We start from the raw sequence: 7,955 nt of genomic DNA, 5'->3' as shown, positions 1-7,955 counted from the left end.
AACTAGAAAGAAAGAAAGAAAGAAAGAAAGAAAGAAAGAAAGAAAGAAATTTCAATACTTCCAGGGGAGTGACTTTCCGACTGGTAGGTCCAGCCCTGGCCTCTCTTGTCAATGCCAGTGACAAAGTTCAGACGGAACGCTGGGCATTTTTAGTATGTCCAGATTCAAATTAATCTCACCCGTCAAAGACATTTTATGTGACTCACCTATATTTTATACATTTCCAGACCGTCCAACGTTCTAGCACAGTATCTTCTCCCAACTAGGTGCTCAACCTACATTTATTCAAAGAATGGGAGCCTCTTTTATGTTTAGTCACATTAAAAGCCAAAGTCAATTATTTTTATTCAAAAGATCCGAGTGACGTAAATTTCAGAGGCAAGTTCAGCCACGAGTCAGCTTATCTTCCTCCTTGGGGAAGAGAGCAGCCACCGCCTGGCTGGTCTCCCTCCTCCCATCTTGCAGTGTCCCTCTCTCTGAGATAGAGTAGGGAAGGAGCAAGAGAGTTGGCATCGGCCAGAGCCATAGCCACTATGCCCTACTGGCAAGATCTTAGTTTTGGAGTCAGAGAGAGCCTGCGTTGAAATTCTACACCCTCCCCTGCTTCCCGTATCTGTAAGAGTGGGCAGGTAAGAAGGCTCAAGCCAGATGGCTATTAGAAGAATAAAAGAAGCAACACATTGAGAGTGCTTTGCGCCCAAAAGATGCTAAAGAGAATTGTGAGATCCCTTTTCCTTCTCTCTTCTTGTATCCCTCTCCTGCGTTTGGCTTCAAGACGAAGACAGAAGTATCTGAGCTCTCAGGATGAATGGTCCCTATCTGAGCATCCTGCATCACCAAAAGGGAAAGTCGGACTGCAATTCTCATTAATCTACAAGACCTGCTGGGACGCCTGGCTGGCTCAGTTGGTGGAGCATGCCACGCTTGATCTCGGGGTTGTGAGTTCGAGCCCCACGTTGGGTGTAGAGGTTACTTAAATAAACCTTAAAAAAAATCTATACAACCTTCCCCCTGCATCCGTAAGGCAGGTTGAGGGAACTACACCTGCCCCCAATTTACAGATCAAGAATTGGAAGTGTCAGGTACCGTCCCTGGAGCATCAAACGAGCACTTTACAGTTTATAACAGCTCAGCCCTCAGGCTCTCCAGGAGGAAGCTTGCTCGGAATTTCAGATGTGCCGCGGAGGAGATAACATCAAATTGTCCATCCACCATGATCCTTTCCAGTGATGTGGGCAGCGTATTCAAGCTGGTGCAAGTTCAACTCACCAGAAGCATCCCCCATTTGTCTCGGGAATCCTTCCAGGCTACCTCCTTGGTTTTCCACCCTGCTACTCTTTGTTCATAAATTTCTCAGTCCTCGACTTTCTTTGTTTTGGCTCCATACTATGGCTCCCATCCTCCACCCACCTCTGTGCTGGATGGTCCTCTGGGCTTGACTCACTCTCCCGGCTCTCAGCAACCACACGGATCCGAGTCGTTGCTCGGTCTTTGTGCTGCAATCTCCCACACTGCTCCCACCAGTGAGAAGCAGCCCATCTGTCAGAGCTGCTGGATGCGCCCCGCCCCTCACCAGGACCACAGGGGTCACGGTGGCTGCCAGTTTCAAGATGGCAGAGTAAGGGCATCTCTGCCTGCCCCCCCCCCCCACCATCGTTAAAAAGCACTCCAAAACAGGATATGAAAACAAAAGTATTGTTTATTAAACCAGGAGAAAACAGCAGCCCCTGATCACACAGGGATCAGGAAAGAAGAAAGGGCCAAGCACCCCATGAAGGGCCAGGCATCCATGTAGACATCAGAGCATTCTCCCAGAAATACCAGACTAGACTGGGAAGACAGAGGGTTCCTCTTCTGCATTTCTTTGTCTGCGGAGCTTAGCATAGGACTAATCAAACGCAAGGGGAACAGTTAGAAATGGTTTTCCTATGTTGCTAAGTGGAGCTGCCTTTATTTCTCTCAGAGAGAGGGCCCCTCCACACCCAGATGCCCAAGAAGAAAACCATGAGCAATAATACCCTGGCCTTGATATTTAGCATTTTGTTGCTTCAAATATTGTTACAAATTCGCGGAAATCTGCTCTTTCATTAGCTCAGTCTTAGTCTTTCATTATTTTCACATGAACTTGGTTCCTACGGCAGTCAGGACTTGATAATTACATTTAGCTCTTTGCCAGTATGAGTAAGGAACCAGGTAACAGCCCTGACATTTAATATTTAATTGTTTTTGACCAGCATTAATTAGTCGCAGATGCACACCAGATTCCCATTGAATTAAATACCCTTGGGAACATATTGCGGGCTCAGGGACTCTAACCACATCAAAAAGTAAACGTTCAACTTTAGAAGTTGGGCCCTGGAGACCCAGGCATCCATGGAGAAGAAATTCCAGATGTCTCGCATTCTCCCTCTCTTGTCAGAAGTAAACCTCCTCCTTCCAGCCCCGTGGAGTCTAAAACCTCAGGGTTCTGCGGGGGGGGACTTCCAGGCCGCATCCTCTGTCTACACCACCAGTTTCACCCTTTTGCCTGAGTCATTCCCATCTGCCTACCGACACGAGGAATCTCTCTGACCCTAAACACCTGCTCTGGATGCCACCGCCTCTCACGCTATTACCCCTTTTCTTTACTCCTCCGTAGAGAAGAACTCGTTGAAAAGGTTGTGTACACTTACATTTCCAACGCGTCTCCTCCTGGTCAAGCCCACTGTCTTCAGTCTTTGGCCCCGACCCCTCCAAGGAAACTGTCCTTGTCAAGGTAACCAAAAGAACCACCCTTGGTGCGAAATCCAATGGTCGGGTCTTCGTCTCCCTTCAACCAGGTCCTTCACATCCTCTTTCTTGATGCATTTTTTTTTCCTTCATTTGGCTTCCAGGAAACCATTCCTGTTGGATTGCCTCCCACCCACGGGCGTTCCTTCTGATTCTTGTTCGCGGATTCAACCTCCTCTCCTGAGCCTCTGAATGTTACGGCGCTGTGGGCTCAGCGCTCAGTCTTCCTTTCTCCTCTGACGATGCTCGTTCCTTAGGTGATCTCAGAGAAGCACACACATGCATCAAACCCCCCGTTTTTATCTCCGGCACCGACCTCTCCCTTGCTTTCTCTGCATTTCCACTTGAATGTTGGCTGAGCCTCGGTGCCTTAGAAATCAGAGACTGAGGGGGCACCTGCGTGGCTTATTTGGTTGAGCCTCCAGCTTCAGCTCAGGTCATGATCTCGTGGTTCGTGACTTTGAGCCCGTGTCAGGCTCTGTGCCGACAGCTCGGAGCCTGGAGCCTGCTTTGGATTCTGTGTCTCTATCTCTCTCTGCCCCTCCCATGCTCACGCTCTCTGTCTCTCTCTCTCTCAAAAATAAATAAACATTAAAAAAATTAAAAAAAGAAATCAGGCCACACTCACACTTGGGCCCGCTCTACAGGAGAAGCGTAATCCCAGGGCGGAGAGAGAGGGAAAAGGGAAATGAGGCAGGGAAGGAGGGAAAGCAAACACAAGGCAGTGTGTTATCTAGCCAGCCACATGTTCACAAGAGAACACGGCTAGTGGCTCAGTCACACGGGAACATTTCCAGAGAGGCTGGGTGTGTGTGTGTTGGGAGGGACCACAGCACCTCAGTGCTGCCTCTCAGGAAGGAGGTTTATTTCTGGCCGGCAGAAGGAAAAAGAATCCTTCTGTTGGCTCCTTCTTATCTCTCGTCCCTCAGTGATAAAAGCTTCCCCCTGCACTCGTGGGTTGTGGTCCCGACCTTTGTGGACTCCTTAGGATGCCAACTCTCTCAGCCCTGGTTTAGAACTTAATTTAGGCTTTGAAGTGTTTGGAGGAGCTATAGCCTCAGTGTCTGGACATGTGGGCCCTGTGGGGGCTGCTTATGCAGGTTCTGGTACAGCAGGCGTGATGGAGACGAGCTGGAGCCCGGTCCTTGCACCGAGAGAGACTGGGGCAGCAGTCTCAGCAGGAGGCCACTAGCTGTGGTGGCCACGTCCTTTGAGTGTGCAATCAAGGGGAGTGGGGAGGATAAGGGTTGGAGAAATATGGGGCAGCACATGAACTGGCTCTCCTAGGCAGTCCAAACTTAAGCTAGCCAGAACCGAATTCCTGTACCTGTTCCTCCACCCAAAATCCTTTTTCCTGTTTTGGTGTGTGTGTGTGTGTGTGAGCTTTGATTCCTCTCTTTCCACTTGCTCACTCCCAAAATCTTACAACCCTCCTTAAGTCCTCTTTTTTCCTCCAACCCACATTCCGTCTATTAGCAAATCCTCTCAGCTCTACCTTCAAAGTATACCCAGAAGTCTCCTTTCCCATAATTCTTAGATGATCGCAGCTCTCCGCTTCTGTCTTTGTCCCAACATTCTATTCTGAACACAACGGTAAGAGTGATGCTTTTCAAACACAAGTGAGATGGTTACTCCTCCCCTCAAGCCTTTAATGTCTTCCTGTCTCACTCAGAGTAAAACCAGGCTTTGCCATGGCCTACAAGGTTCTGGGCTGTCTGCTTAAAAAAAAAATTTTTTTTAACGTTTATTTATTTTTGAGACAGAGAGAGACAGAGCATGAACAGGGGAGGGGCAGAGAGAGAGGGAGACACAGAATCTGAAACAGGCTCCAGGCTCTGGGCTGTCAGCACAGAGCCCGACGCGGGGCTCGAACCCACAGACCGTGAGATCATGACCTGAGCCGAAGTCGGACGCTTAACCGACCGAGCCACCCAGGCGCCCCCGGGCTGTCTGCTTCCAATTTTATCTCCTGTTTGCACACTCTGTTCCAGCCACACTGTGTCTTTGCAGGACCAAGCAGACTCCTACACCAGGGCCTTTGTACTTGTTCCTCTCTGTGCCTACAAGACTCTCTCCCCGTTATCTGTGTGGCTTCCTTCCTCAGTCCTTCAGAGACTCTAACCTTGTGTTCCACTACTTCTCAGCTGGAGACGGCTCCATGGAGGAAGGGACCGAAGGATGGGAAAGATAGGAAAGCAGGAAGGAAGCAATGGTCCCTTCGGGAGCTTGGTGGAAAGCCCAAAGCACTTGCAGGGATAGTCTGGCCAACAAGGAGACCTTATATATGGGAGAAAGGCCCATGAAAAGAAAGAATTGAAGGGGGAACCGTTTTTGAAAGGCTTTGAACGCTAAGTAAAGGAGAGAGTTGTTTATTCTATAGGCAAAGTCATCCAACTGAGAGTCAAAGTCCGTTCATTTAAGTTTCCATTGAAAAATCTCTTCCAACTGGGACCTCTGAGTCATTGTCTGCTCTGGTGGTAAAAACATAGCCACAAAGGAAGCAAGAGAAACCAGCATTGACAAAGGCACAACAAAGCTGAGAAAAATATGTGTTCCTGAGAAGAATCTTCTGGGCCCATTCAGGAGGTTGATAGGAGAAGCTAGTCTTCCCCAGAACCACTGTTTGAGAGCTTACATATCCCATGATTGGCAACTGAGGGTTGGAAATGGGATTTCAAAACCAACCCAATAGGGAGAACACGGGAAGCTTGGTGTCCTCTCTGGGTGCTCTTGGGTCAGGCCTACCTGACTCAACCACTTGGCTCTCTTGACAACCGGTGTTGTAAGGTCAAGGAGGTCAGCGACTGTGGGTACCACTGCCCTCTGCTGGAGGGACTGGAGTCCTCCTCAAGACCTGTACTTGGATCCAAGTCAATGGTTCTTAACTTTCTGTGGATCCTGGGTCCCTTTGAGAATATGAGGAAAGCTATGGACTTAGAGAAAACAAGATATGACCTCATACATGAAGACTTGCGTAGAGTTACAAGGATTTGTAGAAAGACCCTCTGGAACCCATCCATCAACCCTCCTGGTAAAAGCATAACTTTTCTTTTTCTTATTTATGTATTCATTTAGATTGTTTTAAATTAAAGCATAGTTGACATACAGTGTTACATTAGTTTCAGGTGCACAACAGAGTGATTTGACAAGTCTGTATGCTATGGTATCTATGCTCACCGGAAGTGTGGCCACCTGTCACCATACAGTGCTATGACAATATCACTGACTACATTTCCTGCGCTCTGCCCTTTATTCTTGTGATTTACTCATTCCATAACTGGAACTCTGCCTCTCCCATTCCCTTCATTCATTTTGCCCGTCCCCCCAACCCCTCCGCTCTGGCAACCACCAGTTTGTTCTCTGCACACATGGGTCTGCTTCTGCTTTTTTGTTTGTTTGTTCGTTCATTGTTTTGTTTAGATTCCACACGTAAGTCTAATCATAGGGCCTTTGTCTTTCTCTGACGTATTTCGCTTCGCGTAACACTCTCTAGTTCCATCCACGTTGTTTCGATGGCAAGATCTCATTCTTTTTTGGGACTGAGTCTTATCCCATTGTGTAAATACCTCACATCTTCTTTATCCACTCGTCTGTGGATGGACACTTGAGTTGCTTGTATGCCTTGGCTCTTGCAAATATGCTACCATAAACATAGGGGTGCATATATCTTTTCAAATTAGCGTTTCTGTTTTCTTTGGGTAAATACCCAGTAGCAGACTGACTAGATCATATGGTATTTCGATTTTTAATTTAAAAAAATTATTTTTATTTACTTTTACAGAGAGAGAAAGAGAACATGAGTGGGGGAGGGGCAGAGAGCGAGGGAGAGAGAGAATCCCAAGCAGGCTCTGTGCTGTCAGCGCAGAGCCCGATGTGGGGCTTGAACTCACAAACCCTCGAGATCATGACCTGAGCCAAAGTTGGATGCTCAACTGACTGAGCGACCCAGGTGCCCCTCTATTTTTAATTTTTTAAGGAACCTCCATCCTGTTTTTTTCAGTGGCTATACTGACTTACATTCCCATAAAGGTGTAACATTAGAAGCAGACAGACCTAAGTGCCAGGTCAGGGCTGAGACACCCCACCTCTTTGGCTGTGAGTCAGAAGAGAAATAAAGAAGAGGTTACCCAACATATTTTCTGCCGAGAATGCCTTTTCCCCTCCTTGGATCCCATATTCAGAAATATTTTCTCTACCAAACGGGTTGTGTTGACTAAGAAATCCCACATTTTTTATTAACCAAATGGAACAGACAAGTGATAGCTGGTAACCTCATCGTGGCTGAGTTCATCTAATCCAGACAAAAATCAAAGCTAATTCGATATTAAGTTAGCCAGGGGAGCTGTCCTATGGACAAATCCATGGGTTTGGTTGGCCCTTGAGATATCAACACTCGAGCTATAACGATTACGTGTAGCACCAACTGTTATTCTCAAGCTCGCACACTTAAATCCAAACTAATTCAGTGATGGTATCTGTCTCCGATTCACACTCTCTCACAAGTCCCTTTCCACGCCCCTTGAGTGTGTACCTTCAAATGCAGGTAAATGCACCTTTCAATGTATTTTTCCAAGCATTCCCTTAGACTCCAACTTTCTCCGAGGTTAATCCAAACACCTACTGACTGCAAAGCTACACTGAAGTCTGTTCTGGTTGTTACTCTTGAGCCAGGTCCCACCCAAGACCCTCTGGCCTCCAAGGCAGGGCTATGTGAGGGCACAGAGCATCAATTGAGCACCACTTAGTACCCGGTGTGGCTAGTGCTAGAGATGTAAAAAAGGGAAAAAACATCATTCCTGCTCCTCCTCCATTATTTCAAGAAATATTAATTAAATGCCTTCAATGTTATCAGACGCTATGTGACGCACTAGGGATATAGTGACAATGAAATCCCTGCTTTCGTGGAACTTAAGGTCTGGTGGGACAAATAGGGCAGGGGAGGGAGAGGAGAGGAGTAAATGAACAAAGAAGATGTTTGCAATTTTTAAAAATTTAAATTTATTTAGGGGAGAGACAGAGACAGTGCGAGTGGGGGAGAGGCAGAGAGAGAGAATCCCAAGCAGGCTCTGCACTGCCGGCACGGAGTCCGATGTGGGGCTTGAACCCACAAAGCCATGAGATCATGACTGAGCCGAAACCAGGAGTTGGAGACGCTTAACTAACTGAGCCACCCAGGCACCCCGGCG

The sequence above is a fragment of the Panthera pardus genome, unplaced genomic scaffold (genome assembly GCF_024362965.1).
Source record: "Panthera pardus isolate Hobbes unplaced genomic scaffold, ASM2436296v1 HiC_scaffold_11, whole genome shotgun sequence".
Taxonomy (NCBI): Eukaryota; Metazoa; Chordata; class Mammalia; order Carnivora; family Felidae; genus Panthera; species Panthera pardus.
Note: the sequence above shows the minus strand (reverse complement) of the source record.